Consider the following 18,679-nt stretch of genomic DNA (forward strand, 5'->3'; position numbering starts at 1 on the left):
TGCTCTACGGCAGCGAGGCCTGGACAACGTATGCCAGCCAAGAGCGACGTCTCAATTCATTCCATCTTCGCTGCCTTCGGAGAATACTTGGCATCAGGTGGCAGGACTATATCTCCAACACAGAAGTCCTTGAAGCGGCCAACACCCCCAGCTTATACACACTACTGAGTCAGCGGCGCTTGAGATGGCTTGGCCATGTGAGCCGCATGGAAGATGGCAGGATCCCCAAAGACACATTGTACAGCGAGCTCGCCACTGGTATCAGACCCACCGGCCGTCCATGTCTCCGTTATAAAGACGTCTGCAAACGCGACATGAAATCGTGTGACATTGATCACAAGTCGTGGGAGTCAGTTGCCAGCATTCGCCAGAGCTGGCGGGCAGCCATAAAGACAGGGCTAAATTGTGGCGAGTCGAAGAGACTTAGTAGTTGGCAGGAAAAAAGACAGAGGCGCAAGGGGAGAGCCAACTGTGCAACAGCCCCAACAAACAAATTTCTCTGCAGCACCTGTGGAAGAGCCTGTCACTCCAGAATTGGCCTTTATAGCCACTCCAGGCGCTGCTTCACAAACCACTGACCACCTCCAGGCGCGTATCCATTGTCTCTCGAGATAAGGAGGCCCAAAAGGAGTATAAATGGGTGGTTGATGTTCGGCACAGACTCGGTGGGCCAAAGGGCCTGTTTCAGTGCTGTATCTCTAATCTAATCTAATCTTGGGCTGTCGGTACACCACCCACAGTGCTGTTAGAGAGGAAGTTCCAGGGTTTTGACCCAGCGACAGTGAAGGAACGGCGATATAGTTCCAAGTCAGGATGGTGTGTGACTTGGACGGGAACTTGCAGGTGGTGGTGTTCCCATGTATCTGCTACCCTTGTTCTTCTAGTTGGTAGAGGTCATGGGTTTGGAAGGTGCTGTCGAAGGAGCCTTGGTGAGTTGCTGCAGTGCATCCTGTAGATGGTACACTCTGCTGCCACTGTGTGTCAGTGGTGGAGGGAGTGAATGTTTGTAGATGGGCTGCCAAACAAAGTGGGCTCCTTTGTTCTGGATGCTGTCGAACTACTTGAGTGTTGTTGGAGCTGCACCCATCCAGGCAAGTGGAGAGTATTCCATCACACTCCTGACTTGTGCCTTGTAGATAGTGGACAGGCTTTGGGGAGTTAGGGGGTGAGTTACTCGCCGCAGAATTCCCAGCCTCTTGACTGCTCTTGTAGCCATGGTATTTATATGGTCGGTCCAGTTCAGTTTCTGGTCAATAGTAACCCCCATGATGTTGATAGTGGGGGATTCTGGATGGTAATGCCATTGAATGTCAAGGGGAGATGGTTAGATTCTCTCTTGTTGGAGATGGTTAATGCCTGGCACTTGTGTGGTGCAAATGTAATTTGCCACCTCTCAGGCCAAGTTCACTGTCTTAAAATTAGCGCTAGGCCATTTAGGAAGGAAATCCACGAGCACTTTTTCACCCAAAGTGTTGTGGAAATGTGGAACACGCTCCCCTGGAGGGATTGCTGCTTTCGAGGCTGTGATAGATTTTGCCAAGAAAAATCTATCATGCGATGTGGAACATAACGGGTAAATGGAAATGAGGTACAGAAACAGACATGGTCTAACTGAATTGCAGGGAAGGCTCAATGTTCCAATGTTCCCAAATGTGAAAAGTGAAGGATGAGGTGGTTTGTCGGACATGGGACTCATTGATTTTCCTGCAGTAATTAGTCCCTGTTTATATGAGCAGAACAATAAAATTATCTTTTCTAATTCACTCAATGCTGGATGAGGCGTTAAACCGAAACCCTATCTGCCCTCTCAGATGGACACAATAGATCCCATGGCACTATTTCAAGAAAGGCAGTAGTGTTCTCCTGGCCAATATTTATCCCTAAACCAACATCAACAAAAACAAAATCTGGTCATGGCTGTTTGTGGGACCAAAATAGTTGCTGCATTTACTAGGTTATAATGTGACTACAATGCAAAGGTACTTCGAGGTTGTGAAAAACACTGTACAAATGCAAGTTATTTCTTTGTACTTTTGCATTCTTTACAGTCACCATTCCACCAGGTGTCTTGGGATGCTTGTCTACATTAATCAAATTGCTGCTGTGGATGATTTCAGTGGTGATGGTAGAGCTTAGATCAACTTACTTTAATTTATCAATTCTTGCTGATTGAATTATTGCACAGCTACACCCAAAATATAGTAGTGATATTTATCAGCATACATGGACATTTTGGGGAGAAAATAATCTTGGGTGGTATTCTAAGTGGGCATATCGTATCGGCTACCTGTTATACAGCTGACTTGATATTCAGTTCCAGTAAACACAGGAACAGGAGAAGGCCACTGAGCCCCACAAGCATGTTCTGCCACTCAGTGAGATCATGGCTGATCTGCATATTGGGTGGGGAATGTAACTGGTGATCCAAGGATACCCCCCCCCCCCCCGTTTCGCACTACAAGCCAAAAACTGTCGCCTTACTTTTGATTTGCGTCACTGCACAAATTACAGTTTAAAAAAAAATTCTTTCATGGGATGTTGGCTTCGCTGGCCAGGCCAGCATTTATTGCCCATCCCTAATTGCCCTTGAGAAGGTGGTGGTGAACTGCCTTCTTGAATCGCTGCAGTCCATGTGGGGTAGGTAGACCCACAGTGCTGTTAGGAAGTGAGTTCCAGGATTTTGACCCAGCGACAGTGAAGGAACGCCGATAGAGTTCCAAGTCAGAATGGTGTGTGACTTGGAGGGGAACTTGTAGGTGGTGGTGTTCCCATGTATGTGCTGCCCTTGTCCTTCTAGTTGGTCGAGGTCGCGGGTTTGGAAGGTGCTGTCTAAGGAGCCTTGGTGCATTGCTGCAGTGCATCTTGCAGATGGTACACACTGCTGCCACTGTGCGTCGGTGGTGGAGGGAGTGAATGTTTGTAGATGGGGTGCCAATCAAGCGGGCTGCTTTGCCTGGATGGTGTCGAGCTTCTTGAGTGTTGTTGGAGCTGCACCCATCCAGGCAAGTGGAGCATATTCCATCACACTCCTGACTTGTGCCTTGTAGATGGTGGACAGGCTTTGGGGAGTCAGGAGGTGAGTTACTCTTCTCAGGATTCCTAGTCTCTGACCTGCTCTTGTAGCCATGGTATTTATACGGCTACTCCAGTTCAGTTTCTGGTCAATGGTAGCCCCTAGGATGTTGATAGTGGGGGATTCAGTGATGATAATGCCGTTGAATGTCAAGGGGAGATGGTTAGATTCTCTCTTGTTGGAGATGGTCATTGCCTGGCACTTGTGTGGTGCGAATGTTACTTGCCACTTATCAGCCCAAGCCTGGATATTGTCCAGGTCTTGCTGCATTTCTACACAGACTGCTTCAGTATCTGAGGAGTCACGAATGGTGCTGAACATTGTGCAATCATCAGCGAACATCCCCACTTCTGACCTTATGATTGAAGGAAGGTCATTGATGAAGCAGCTGAAGATGGTTGGGCCCAGGACACTACCCTGAGGAACTCCTGCAGTGATGTCCTGGAGCTCAGATGATTGACCTCCAACAACCACAACCATCTTCCTTTGTGCTGGGTATGACTCCAGCCAGCGGAGGGTTTTCCCCCTGATTCCCATTGACCTCAGTTTTGCTAGGGCTCCTTGATGCCATACTCGGTCGAATGCTGCCTTGATGTCAAGCGCAGTCACTCTCACCTCACCTCTTGAGTTCAGCTCTTTTGTCCATGTTTGAACCAAGGCTGTAATGAGGTCAGGAGCTGAGTGGCCCTGGCGGAACCCAAACTGAGCGTTACTGAGCAGGTTGTTGCTAAGCAAGTGCCGCTTGATGGCACTGTTGATGACACCTTCCATCACTTTACTGATGATTGAGAGGAGGCTAATGGGGCGGTAGTTGGCCGGGTTGGATTTGTCCTGCTTTTTGTGTACAGGACATACCTGGGCAATTTTCCACATTGCAGGGTAGATGCCAGTGTTGTAGCTGTACTGGAACAGCTTGGCTAGGAGCGCGGCAAGTTCTGGAGCACAGGTTTTCAGTACTATTGCCGGAATATTGTCAGGGCCCATAGCTTTTGCAGTATCCAGTGCCTTCAGTCGTTTCTTAATATCACGTGGAGTGAATCGAATTGGCTGAAGTCTGGCATCTGTGATGCTGGGGACTTCAGGAGGAGGCCGAGATGGATCATCAACTCGGCACTTCTGGCTGAAGATTGTTGCAAATTCTTCAGCCTTATCTTTCGCACTGATGTGCTGGGCTCCCCCATCATTGAGGATGGGGATATTTGTGGAGCCACCTCCTCCAGTTAGTTGTTTAATTGTCCACCACCGTTCACAGCTGGATGTGGCAGGACTGCAGAGCTTGGATCTGATCCATTGGTTATTGGATCGCTTAGCTCTGTCTATCGTATGCTGCTTACACAGTTTGGCATGCAAGTAGTCCTGGGTTGTAGCTTCACCAGGTTGACACCTCATTTTGAGGTATGCCTAGTGCTGCTCCTGGCATGCCCTCCTGCACCCTTCATTGAACCAGGGCTGGTCTCCTGGCTTGATGATAATGGTAGAGTGGGGGATATGCCGAGCCATGAGGTTACAGATTGTGGTTGAGTACAATTCTGCTGCTGCTGATGGCCTACAGTGCCTCATGGATGCCCGGTTTTGCATTGCTAGATCTGTTCGAAATCTATCCCATTCAACACGGTGATAGTGCCACACAACACGATGGATGGTATCCTCAATATGAAGGCGGGACTTCGTCTCCACAAGGACTGTGCGGTGGTCACTCCTACCAATACTGTCATGGACAGATGCATCTGCAGCAGGCAGATTGGTGAGGACGAGGTCGAGTATGTTCTTCCCTCGTGTCGGTTCCCCCACCACCTGCCGCAGACCCAGTCTCGCAGCCATGTCCTTTAGGACTCGGCCAGCTCGGTCAGTAGTGGTGCTACCGAGCCACTCTTGGTGATGGACATTGAAGTCCCCCACCCAGAGTACATTTTGTGCCCTTGTCACCCTCAGCGCTTCCTCCAAGTGGTGTTAAACATGGAGGAGTACTGAGTCATCAGCTGACGGAGGGCGGTAGGTGGTAATCAGTAGGAGGTTACCTTGCCCATGTTTGACCTGATGCCATGAGACTTCATGGGGTCCAGAGTCGATGTTGAGGACTCCCAGGGCAACTCCCTCCCTACTGTATACCACTGTGCCACCACCTCTGCTGGGTCTGTCTTGCCGGTGGGACAGGACGTACCCAGGGATGGTGATGGCTGTGTCTGGGACATTGTCTGTCAGGTATGATTCCGTGAGTATGACTATGTCAGGCTGTTGCTTGACTAGTCTGTGGGACAGCTCTCCCAACTTTGGTACAAGCCCCCAGATGTTCGTAAGGAGGACTTTGCAGGGTCGACAGGGCTGGGTTTGCCGTTGTCGTTTCCGGTGCCTAGGTCAATGCCGGGTGGTCCGTCCGGTTTCATTCCTTTTTTTAGACTTGGTAGCGGTTAGATACAACTGAGTGGCTTGCTAGGCCATTTCAGAGGGCATGTAAGAGTTAACCACATTGCTGTGGGTCTGGAGTCACATGTAGGCCAGACCAGGTAAGGACAGCAGATTTCCTTCCCTAAAGGACATTCGTGAACCAGATGGGTTTTTACAACAATCGACAATGGTTTCATGGCCATCATTAGACTAGTTTTAATTCCAGATTTTATTAATTCAAATTTCACCTTCTGTTGTGGTGGGATTTGAACCCATGTTCCCAGAGGAATACCCTGGGTCTCTGGGTTATTAGTCCAGTGATAATACCACTATGCCATCGCCTACCCTATTGCTTGAGGGCAATAGAATTTTGGTTCGTGGCAAGGATAAGACTATGTTGAACAAAAATCAGCTGAGACAGCTGTGAACATCAGCTGTGAAATTTTGCCAAATGAACAGTAATGAACTTTGAACATGACATGAATCTCATCAGTCATCAAATTACAATTACGATGTAATGCAAAGTTCATTTGGCTTCATTTACAGATAAACCAGTGCAGACAACAAGTTGCCATCGGTAGACATGATTTTCCACCTAAAGGTTTTAAAACACATTTTTAACATCATACAGTGTGATGAGATTAACGCAGGGTTGTCCACACTTTTCACATGGCGGGGGGAGTGCGGGGGGGTGCATGTTACAATTTTTGTCTTACATCGGGGGCAGGTGAGACAATTTCAGAAAGATAGACATTAAAATTTATCTTAATATTAATGAAAACTACAACAAATGTGCATTTTCATGAAGATGATTTAAATGAGAAGATTAATTTGTTGACTTACTTGGACACTGATTTAGTGAGATAACTGGCATTTATTTGCTTGCAAAAGTAGTCAATGTTTGCCCACACACTTCTTGCAGCGATGTGGAGAATTCTGGATAGATATCCATCTGTCAGGAGTAATCTTCATCACTCCTGTCTCTCTCTCTGCCCACCTCTGGTCCCCCTGCAGTGTTCCCCCCCCTCTGTCCCCGCCTCCCTCTGACGCCTCGTTGACTCCCACCATCCCTCCCTCTGTCGTCCCCTCTCTGGCCCCCTTCCCCCTTTCTCTCTGTCCACCCAGCCACCCTCTCGGTCCACCCCCTCTCTGTCCGCCACCCCTCTCTGCCACCCCTCTCTGTTCCGCCACCCCCCCCAGAAACCCCCCCATCTCTGTCTCACTCAAGCCTCTCTTCCACCCTCTTTGTTTTCTTCCTCTCTCTGTGCCCCCCTCTCCCTCTCTCTCTCTCTCTGCTCCCCTCTCCCTCTCTCTCTCTCTGCTCCCCTATCCCTCTCTCTCTCTCTCGGCCCCCCTCTCCCTCTCTCTCTCTCTGCCCCCCTCTCCCTCTCTCTCTCTCTCTCTCTGCCCCCCTCTCCCTCTCTCTCTCTGCCCCCCTCTCCCTCTCTCTCTCTGCCCCCCTCTCCCCCTCTCTCTCTGCCCCCCTCTCCCCCTCTCTCTCTGCCCCCCTCTCCCCCTCTCTCTCTGCACACCTCTCCCACTCTCCCTCTACCTGCCCCCCTCTCCCTCTCTCTCTGCCCCCCTCTCCGCCCCCCTCTCCCTCTCTGCCCCCCTCTCCGTCTCTCTCTCTCTGCCCCCCTCTCCATCTCTCTCTCTCTGCCCACCTCTCCTCTCTCTCTCTGCCTCCCTCTCCCTCTGTCTCACTCTGCCCCCTCTCCCTCTCTCTCTCTGCCCCCCTCTCCCTCTCTCTCTCTGCCCCCCTCTCCCTCTCTCTCTGCCCCCCTCTCCCTCTCTCTCTGCCCCCCTCTCCCACTCTCTCTCTGCCTTCCTTTCTCTCTCTGCCCCCTCCCCCTCTCCCTCTCTGCCCGCCCTCCCCCTCTCTCTCTCTCTGGTCCCCCTCCCCCTCTCCCTCTCTCTCTTTGCCCCCCCACCCCCTCTCCCTCTCTCTGCCCCCCCTCCCTCTGTCTCTCTCTGCCCCCTCTCCCTCTCTCTCTGCCCCCCTCTCCCTCTCTCTCTTTGCCCTCCCTCCCCCTCTCTCTCTCTGCCCCCCTCCCCCTCTTTCTCTCTCTCTCTCTGCCCCCCCACCCCCGCTCCCTCTCTCCGCCTCCCCTCCCCCTTTCTCTCTCTGCCCCCCCTCCCCCTCTCTCTCTGCCCCCCTCTGCCTCTCCCTCTCTCTGCCCCCCTCTCCCTCTCTGTCCCCCCCTCTTCTCTCTCTGTCCCCCCCTCTTCTCTCTCTGTCCCCCCCTCTCTCTGTCCCACTTCTCTCTCTGTCCCCCCCTCTCTCTCTGTCCCCCCCTCCTCTCTCTCTGTCCCCCCCTCTCTCTCTCTCTCTGTCCCCCCCTCTCTATCTGTCCCCCCCTCTCTCTCTGTCCCCCCCCTCTCTCTGTCTCCTCCTCTCTCTCTCTGTCCCCCCCTCTCTCTCTCTGTCCCCCCCTCACTCTGTCCCCCCTCTCACTCTGTCCCCCCTCTCACTCTGTACCCCCCCTCACTCTCACTCTGTACCCCCTCTCATTCTCACTCTGTCCCCCCCTCACTCTGTCCCCCCTCTCACTCTGTACCCCCCTCACTCTCACTCTGCCCCCCCTCACTCTCACTCTGCCCCCCCTCACTCTCACTCTGTACCCCCCTCACTCTGTTCCCCCCCTCTCACTCTGTTCCCCCCTCGCTCTCTGTCCCCCCCCTCTCTCTGTACCCCCCCTCTCTCTCTATACCCCCCTCTCTCTCTGTACCCCTCTCTCTCTCTGTCTCCCCCCTCTCTCTCTCTGTCTCCCCCCTCTCTCTCTCTGTCCCCCCCATCTCTCTCTGTCCCCCCCCATCTCTCTCTGTCCACCCCCCTCTCTCTCTGTCCACCCCCCTCTCTCTCTGTCCACCCCCCTCTCTCTCTGTCCCCCACTCTCTCTTTCTTCCCCCATCCTCTCTCTGTCTCACCCCTCTGTCTCACTTTGCTTCCTTGTCTGTCTGTCTTTGTCCCCGCTCCACCCCCACCCCAGACAGCTGCAGGGCGCAGGAGCACTCAGCACAGCAGCTTTGCGTTTGGTCAGTTTTTTTTTTAATCGCAATTCAATTTCACAGCTGAAAGCAGTTTCTGAACTTTGGACAGCTTTGGGGTTTCCTGGTCGTTTTTTAAAAAAAAATTTACAACCCGCCGGAAAACCCCAAATCTGTCCGAAGTTCAGAAACCGCTATTCCTGATGTCAGCACCTGTCAGTTGTGAAACTCAGTGCAACATGATGGGCTGAATGGCTCCTTCTGTGCCATAATTTTTCTATGGTTCTCGGAAACACTTCTACAGACAAAGGGTGGTAGCAGTTTGGAATTCTCTACTGCAAACTACAATTGACACTATTCAATGGTAAATTTGAAATCTGAGATTGGTAGATTTTTGCTCCCCAAAGCTATGAAGGGATTTGGGACAAACATGATTCTATGGAGTTAGTTTGCAGATCGGCCAGCAGTCTCCAGAGGCCCAGGCTAGTGATCTGGGGACATGGGTTCACCACGGCAGATGGTGAAATTTGAATTCAATTAATTTATCTGGATTTTAAAAAGCTAGTCTAATGGTGACTGTGAAACCATTGTTGATTGCTGTAAAACCCATCTGGTTCACTAATGTCCTTTAGGGAAGGAAATCTGCCGTCCTGATCTGGTCTGGCCTCCATGTGACTCCAGATCCACAGCAATGTGGGTGACTCCTAACTGCCCTCTGAAATGGCCATTCAGTCCAAGGGCAATTAGGGATGGGCAATAAATGCTGGCCTAGCCAGCGATGCCCACATCCCATGAACAAATTTAAAATACTCTCTTTGAATGCCGCACAGTCTCGAGGACAAACTGGCCTTCTCCTGTTCCTACGTTCCCAACTGTGCCTTTACCACCAATATCCTTCTACCATTTTAAACAATCGCTACCCTTAAAGCACCTCGCTACTGATGACTGCCTAGCACATTCTGCATACACTTACTTTTTTCCTACCCTTAGATGCAATCTTAGGAAATTAGCACAAATGCCCTTGTAGTAAATGAGCCGCCCCTTAGTATCTTAAAGACATATATTTTAAGTGAATGGAAATTAACTATATATTTTGTAAATTTGTTAAATTCAAAAGCAACGTCCGAGGGTAAGAAAGTGAAAAGTATTTGCATAATCCCATTATTTCTATAAGTATTAACTAAAGAAAGAGAGAAAGCCTCTGACTCAGAGGCAAGTGTGTTACCAACTGAGATTTGGCTGGCACTGTCCATATTAATTTCTCAAAGTTCTCAGGGAGTCTAAAGGTTTGTTTGTACATGTGGACTTTTACCAGGCTAGAATCAAGCTGCATCTGGTGTTGAACCAAAGCAATGCGTTGCTGCTCCCATTATGATGCCACTCAAAATTAGTTGGTATGATGCAAAAATAAGCATTAGTATGCCATGAGCAGGAACACGTGTTCATTTCTCAGGGAAAGACAGATGACGCACGAGAAATGTATCTTGAGAGGAAGTTAAGCTGTGGGGAAGAGTGGGAAATTTTAAGTATTCAAGCAGTTTACTAGAAACATCTCTAACTTGATTGGACACTTCAACTGTTGGAGTGAATCACACCAGTGGGAATAACACAACGGAAAAGCATGACTTTTACATTAATCTTTCCAGTGATACAATCTTTCCAGTGACACAATTAAATCAAAAGTGTTATTCCTATTTGTATCCAGTAAATTATTTTGGAATATGAGAAAGACTAGTACTTTCTATTGTCCTACATATGTTTGTGTAAAAAATAAAACCACTATTCTGATTTATCACAATTTTATGAATTAGAAAGGCAACAGTCTGACTTCTCTGTGTACTGCCTAGGCAATAAGTATTACCTGGACTGAACACAGAAAGAAAAATCTCACAGGAAGGATCAAAAACAACTTTCAGATCGCCATCCATTTGCCGGTAATTTTATTCGAACTCACCTGGTTGATAGCACATGGGATCAGTGGAACACTAGTTTCATACGCTGCCCAATATTATTCTCCATTGATTTCAGTGCAGAGTTAAAATTGGGGTGGGGTGAAAATCTAGCTTTGCAGCCGACTCCGTCAGCTCCTCGACAGACGAATTAGGTTAAAATTGCCCCATGTACCAGTTTTGCACCCAACCTGATTTTATTCTCCAATGAAGTGAGTAATATTAGGTGGGGTGCAAAACTAGAAGCAGTCATTTTAACTTAGCTTGCCAGGTGAGACGATGGGTGGGTCTTTGAACCCTGTCCAATATAACTGGCCATGACTTCAATTGGGCTGAGTTATCAAACCAACAGCATCAATTTTAACTTCCTCTTTCCTAGTGAGAATGGTGCATGGTTAAGATCAGGCTGAGTCAACCTATTGACCTGAGGCCATTCCGTTCCCACCCAGCAACATCTCACCTTTCCCCACTTTGACGCCGGACAAGACTCTAGTTGCAGGCAAGTGAGGGCCTGCTTTCAAAGTAAGAGTCATGACCTGATGGTGCCATCGGTGCTGTGGCATGATTTTCACACCAGCTCAGGTCACTTGGTGTCAAGGTCACTGGAGAAATCTGGCAGCCTTCAGCAACATGGCTGGAAGAGGCCAAGTTGAGTATGATTTCTTATCCTACAGAAAATCAGGAAGAAATCCTTTGCCCTCTCTTACCCTGGCTCTACTTATCATTTGTCACACTGGCATGGGTTTGGGATACTCCCTCCAGCACTTGATGCCAGGGCCTATCTCAATTCCAGCTCCTGCCCACTGGCATTGGCATCATTCCCACCAGCATCGACAGGGACAGGGGCACCCATATCAAGTATTCAAATCAACTGGGTATCACTACCTTCATAACTACCGTGTGTCACCTTCGAGTGTCCACCACATTGTACTCACTTTACAATCAGGGTCAGCATTGCACCCGAGCTTGTTGGATTCCTGATATATGGGCTAGGTTAAAATTAACACCCCCCACACCCACACCCATCCGATTGGTGGAACTCCCGAGGAAATTCCCAATGCGTGAGAAAAAAGCCCCCCATCTTGTGCAGCACTGAACCATAAAACTCTGCGATATCCTGAATTCTACAGGCCAGATGGGTTTTTTGCTGGGCTCTGTGCCAAGGGGTGGAACTCAGCTGGGCAGCCGGGGGCCTCTGAACTAATCAGTGCTGCACTGACTAAGATTCTTCATCCACTGACTGACACTAATGCAGGGGTACATTCATCAGCAATACAAAATAAAGGATACAATTCGAAAGGAGATGCAAGAGTATAGGGACCAGGAGATACATGTGCACAAATCGGTGAAAATGTCAGGGCCGGTTGAGAAAGCAGTTAGTAAAGCATACGGGATCATGGGCTTTATAGAGGCATGGAGTACAAATGCAAGGAAGTTACTGTGAACCTTTATAAAACACTGCTTCAGCCTTAACTGGAGTATTGTGTCTAATTCTGGGCACTACACTTTAGGAAGGATGAGAAGGCATTAGAGAGGGTGCAGAAAAGATTTACCAGAATGGTTCCAGGGCTGAGGGACTTAAGCTACGTGGATAGATTAGAGAAGCTGGGGTTGTGCTCCTTAGAGAAGTTTGAGAGGAGATTTGATAGAGGGGTCCAAAATTACGAGTGGTCTGGACAGAGTAGATAGAGAGAAACTGCTCACGTTGGCAGAAGGGTCAACCAGAGGGCACTGATTTAAGGCGATTGGCAACAGAGGCAAAGGCAACGAGGAAAAACTTTTTTTAGGCAGCGAGTGGCGAGTATCTGGAATGAACTGCCTGAGAGTGTGGTGGAGGCAGATTCAATTGTAGCCTTCGAAAGGAAATTGGATAATCATCTGAAGAGAAAAAATTTGCAGGACTATGGAGATTGGGACTAGGTGGGCTGGTCTTGCAGAGACAATTGGGCCGAATGGCCTCCGTCTGTGCTGCAATCATACTATGATTCTATGATTCTATTTATTCATGAAGAAGGCATGCACTCCACACCAAGAAGTTGATTCCCCAAAGTGGTGTCCACACATATGTTGCTGCCTGCTTTGTATTCAGATAGATTACTTTAGACAGAAGGGAAAGTACAGTATCAAAATTAGCCCTGGCATTCTCGGCTCGGGTGTGGAACAGTATGTGAGCAATCTAGCCTTTGTTTGTCTCTCAGATCCTGTTCCACTTGTTGTAATGGGAAATTATCAGCTCAAGTCACTCGGGGGGGGGGTTTTCTCTTGCATGTTTCTCCAATCAAATGCTGCAGGCTGGTACTGTTTAACCACTGTGAGCAAGTCAATGGATAAACAAGTCGGGTGTTACTATTAACCTAATGCACTGGGCAGGCAAACGGTAGCTTCGGGTCATCTGCCTTCTTTGCACGCCTCCTCAGCACCCCCTGCCAAATTTATTCTCCATTGAAACCACTGGGGAGAAAAATGGGTCTGATGTAAAACAGTCACCTGCCCCCATCAAGTTAACTCTCTGTTGGATAGGTTAAAATGCGGGCTAATCGCATTCCTTTTATGGTAGTAATTTTAACCCCGCCCCACCCCCATCACAATCGTCAGGGCAAGGGGTGGCTGTTGTAATTCAAAAATGTGAAACCAGACTCCAATGTTCATGACTGGTTTTAACGGAGGGGACTGGAGTTGGACATGATTAACCTGCTCTCACAAAGTTGTTTAAATGTGGTGGCTCACGCCAGCAAATGTTAATTTAACTGCTGTGCTCCAAGTATCCCAGGGCTCAGGAAACCCAGCAGCTGAATGGAGCAGAGAAAGGCCAGATCCAGCAGCACCTCTGCAGCACTGCTTGTGGGCTCAGAGGAGCAGAAGTGACAAGCTCAGACTCCCCACAAGCTAACCTGCTTCCATCCCCCTCTGATGGAACATACCCGACAATTGCTTCAAACCCGACCCAAGATCTCCCCTGACCCCTGATCGCTTTCTTGATCCATGACCTCCCACCCTGACTCACGCTTTCCCCTCTGACCCATGGTCTCCCAAACGCAGGGTCTCCTCAACCCACAATCTCCCGCCCACCCCACCAGTGATCTATCCCAACCCATGATCTCTCCCTGACCCTCACTCTCCCCGACCCACCCTTTCCCCACTGACCCATGCTCCTCCTGACCCACGATCTCCCTCCACAATGTCTTTAACCCCCTGACCCATGACCCCCCCCCAAAACCAATCTTGCCTGACTCTCAATCCTCCCACAACACTATCCCGACCTGCAATCTTCCCATCCTGTGACATGTCTTCTCCAGAATTTCTCCCTCCCTCCCTCCTCACTGCTCCCCAACTGTGATGTCCAGCACAGACCTTCCCACCCAACAGACAGCCTCTCAATCTGGCAGGCTGCCAGTCCAGAAATGGAGAAAAAGAAAACAAATGATTTCCTGCTGTGCAATAGGGATGTGATTTCCTGGCTATGATTCCATCTCTGCTCCCTCCAGCCTATGAATTAGTTAATAAAAATTTTACAGCAAGGAAAATAGACTTGCATTTATATCGTGCTTTCATGGCCATTGGTCAGCACAAAGCGCTTTGCAGCCAATGAAGTACTTTTTGAAGTGTAGTTGTATCACTAAGTTAAAACTTTCCACAATATTAAATGACAGGAAATATGTCTGTATATACATGCCATTATGTGGGCAATTACTGTTAACTTGTAAATGTAAATGACCAAACTCTATTTTTTACCTGCAATCACTTCCTCATTACTTGATGTGCCCAAAGATGCTGATAAGAATTTTACTGGTGCCATAAATTGGTGGAATGAATCACAGCACGATATTACATGAAGAAGGAACTGGTCTTTAAGATAATTATTCCAGACTCACAATTATTGCAACACGTTTTTTTTGCTATTCAACCGCAGTAAATTATTTAATATTATTTTCTGAGGAAAAGAATTTGCTTTGTAATATTACATTAAGTTACATGGGATCAACAGCACAGAAACAGGCCAGTTCTCCCAACAACTCGATGTGGGTGTTTATCCTCCACACCAGGCTCCTGCTACTGAACTGGGGGAGACAGTGGTGTAGTGGTAATGTAACTAAACTGATAATCCAGAGGCCCGGAATAATACCCTGCATACACGGGTTCAAATCCCACCAGAGCAGCTGGTGGAATTTAAGTTCAATTTCTTCATTAAAAAAATCTTGAATTGAAAGCTAGTCTCAGTAATGATGCCATGCACTATCGTCGATGGTTATAAAAACCCATATGGTTTACTAAGGGAGGTTGGATAGGCTTGGGTTGTTTTCGCTGGAGCAGAGAAGACTGAGGGGGTGACCTGATCGAGGTGTACAAGATTATGAGGGGCATGGACAGGGTAGATAGGGAGCAGCTGTTCCCCTTAGTTGAAGGGTCAGTTACGAGAGGTCACAAGTTTAAGGTGAGGGGCGGGAGGTTTGAGGGGGATTTGAGGAACAACTTTTTTACCCAGAGGGTGGTGACGGTCTGGAATGCCCTGCCTGGGAGGGTGGTAGAGGCGGGTTGCCTCACATCCTTTTAAAAAGTACCTGGATGAGCACTTGGCACGTCATAACATTCAAGGCTCTGGGTCAAGTGCTGGCAAATGGGATTAGGTAGACAGGTCAGGTGTCTTTAATGCATCGATGCAGACTCGATGGGCCGAAGGGCCTCTTCTGCACTGTATTATTCTGTGATTCTGTGATACTAATGTCCTCCAGGGAAGGAAATCTGATGTCCTTTCCTGGTCTGGCCTACATGCGAGTGCAGACCCACATCAATGTGGTTGACCCTTAACTACCCTCTCAAATGGCCTGGAAAGCCACTCAGCTGTCATGGGCAATTGGAGATGGACAATGAATGCTGGCCTTGCCAGTGATGCCCACATCCCATGAAAGGGTGAAATTGCATTTTTTTTTTAAATTCTATCAGCAAAACCTTGCATTCCATTCTACTTCATGTACCCATCCAGCTTCCTGTTAAATGCACCTCTGTTACTCGCCTCAACCAGTCCATGTGGTAGTGGAAGGAATGGTTTAGGCCCATTTTCCTGCTGCACGACAGAGGCAGGAACCCGAGTCTCATCCTAAATTGGGCCTTGGGCAACATCTAACCAATTCTAGAGAGCTGCTGATGCCATTCAGCTATCCAGAGGCAACTCCTTGGTTCCTGGAGACCAATACTGACTTCGATGCCTGAACTGGCCATCAGGTAGGCCTTCGGTGGGGACAACCTTTTGGTTTCTGTGCTCCAGCATTTCCTTTAAGGACTGCTGGTTAGTAGCATAAGCAATGAAAAATCTGAGCTGAGGTAGCCCACACCAGCTCTGATCAGTGCTGATGAATGTCTGGGACAGGGCAGCAAACCACTCTTTAACATATGCAAGGTACCGAACCTCTGTTTTAGGAGGCACGAGGAATGCCTGAACACTGGCAAATCCAACATGGCATTGGATGTACTTAAGGTACTCTTGGCATGTGGAAGACTGCACTGAGAAATTAGTGATTAAAAGAGTTGATAGGGTAGATAGAGAAAAGTTATTTCCTTTGGTGGGAGAATTCAGACAAGGGGGCAAACCTTAAAAATGTCTTAAAAAGTTGAATAAGAAAAAAAAACAAAGGAACATCCGGCAGCGACCTAGACACCGGAAATGACAACAGCACACCCTGCCTTATCGACCCTGCAAAGTCCTCCTCATGGACATCTGGGGAATGGTGCCAAAATTGGGAGAGCTGTCCCACAGAGTAGTCAAGCAACAGCCAGACAGTCATACTCACCGCATCATACCTTACAGCCAATGTTCAATGTCCTAGACACCGTCTCCACAGCAGAAGGTGGAATTTGAATTCAATTAATAAAATCTGGAATGAAAAAGCTAGTCTAATGATGGCCATGAAACCATTGTCGATTGTTGTAAAGACCCATCTGGTTCACTAATGCCCTTTAGGGAAGGAAATTTGCTGTCCTTACCTGGTCTGGCCTACATGTGACACCAGACCCACAGCAATGTAATGTAGTTGACTTGTAAGTGCCCTCTGAAATGGCCTAGCAAGCCACTCAGTTGTATCAAACCGTTACAAAGTCAATAAGGAATGAAACCAGATGGACCACCTGGCATCGACCGAGGCACCAGAAACAACAACGGAAAACCCTGTGGCAGGTGATGAGGAAACCAACAAGAGGAAAAACATACTTGACCTCGTTCTCACCAATCTCTCTGTCGCAGATGCATCTGTCCATGATAGTATTGGTGGGAGTGATCACCGCACAGCCCTTGTGGAGACGAAGTCCCGCCTTCACATTGAAGATACCCTCTTTCGTGTTGTGTGGCACTGCCACCATGCTAAATGGGATAGATTTCGAACAGATCTAGCAACTCTAAACTGGGTATCCATGAGGCGCTGTGGGCCATCAGCAGCAGCAGAATTGTACTCAACCACAATCTGTAGCCTCATGGCCCAGCATATCCCCCACTGTACCATTACCATCAAGCCAGGGGATCAACCCTGGTTCAATGACGAGTGCAGGAAGGCATGCCAGGAGCGGCACCAGGCATACCTCAAAATGGTGTGTCAACCTGGTGAAGCTCCAACCCAGGACTACTTGCATGCCAAACAGCATCAGCAGCATGTGATAGATAGAGCTAAGCAATCCCACAACCAATGGATCAGATCTAAGCTCTGCAGTCCTGCCACATCCAGTCGTGAATGGTGGTGGACAATTAAACAACTCACAGGAGGAGGTGGCTCCACAAATATCCCCATCCTCAATGATGGGGGAGCCCAGCATGTCAGTGCAAAAGATAATTCTGAAGCATTTGCAACAATCTTTAGCCAGAAGTGCCAAGTGGATGATGCATTTCAACGTCCTCCTGAAGTCCCCAGCATCACAGATGCCAGTCTTCAGCCAATTTGATTCACTCCATGTGATATCAAGAAATGACTGAAAGTACTGGATACTGCAAAGGTTATGGGCCCTGACAACATTCCGGCAATAGTACTGAAGACCTGTGCTCCAGAACTTGTTGCCCCCCTTGCCAAGCTGTTCCAGTACAGCTACAACACTGGCATCTACCCGGAAATGTGGAAAATTGCTCAGGTATGTTCTGTAAACAAAGAGCAGGACAAATTCAACACGGCCAATTACTGCTGCATCAGTCTACTCTCGATCATCAGTAAAGTGATGGAAGGTGTCATGGACAATGCTATCAAGCGGCACTTGCTTAGCAATAACCTGCTCAGTGACACTCAGTTTGGGTTGTGCCAGGGCCATTCAGCTCCTGACCTCATTACAGCCTTGGTCCAAACATGAACAACAGAGCTGAATTCAAGAGGTGAGGTGAGAGTGACTGCCCTTGACATCAAGGCAGCATAGGACCAAGTATGGCACCAAGGAACCCCAGCAAAACTGTAGGTCAATGGGAATCGGGAGAAAACACTCCGCTAGTTGGAGTCATACCTAGTGCAATGGAAAATGTTTGTGCTTGTTGGAGGTCAATCATCTCAGTCCCTGGACATCACTGCAGGAGTTCCTCAAGGTGGTATCCTCGGCCCAACCATCTTCAGCTGCTTCATCAATGACGTTTCTTCAATCATAAGGTCAGAAGTGGGGATTTTTGCCGATGATTGCACAATGTTCAGCACCATTCGTGACTCCTCAGATACTGAAGCCGTCCGTGTAGAAATGCAGCAAAACCTGGACAATATCCAGGCTTGGGCTGATAAATGGCAAGTCACATTCATGCCACAGAAGTGCCAGCCAATGACTATCACAACCAAGAGAGAATCTAACCATCTCCCCTTGACATTCAATGGCATTACCATCACTGAAACCCCCTCTATCAACATCCTGGGGGCTACCATTGACCAGAAACTGAACTAGAGTAACCACATAAATACCGTGGCTACAAGAGCAGGTTAGATGTGAGGAATCCTGTGGCGAGTAACTCACCTCCTGACTCCCAAAGCCTTTCCACCATGGACAAGGCACAAGTCAGGAGTGTGATGGAATACTCTCCACTTGCCTGGTTGGGTGCAGCTCCAACAACACTCAAGAAGGTCAACACCATCCAGGCAAAGCATATCACTCCCTCCACCACCAACACACAGTGGCAGTAGTATGTACCATCTACAAGATGCATTGCAGCAACACACCAAGGCTCCTTCGACAGCACCTTCCAAACCCGCGACCTCTACCACCTAGAAGGACAAGGACAGCAGTTGTATGGGAACACCACCACCTGCAAGTTCCCCTCCAAGTCACACACCATCCTGAC

The sequence above is a fragment of the Heterodontus francisci genome, chromosome 29 (genome assembly GCF_036365525.1).
Source record: "Heterodontus francisci isolate sHetFra1 chromosome 29, sHetFra1.hap1, whole genome shotgun sequence".
Lineage (NCBI taxonomy): Eukaryota > Metazoa > Chordata > Chondrichthyes > Heterodontiformes > Heterodontidae > Heterodontus > Heterodontus francisci.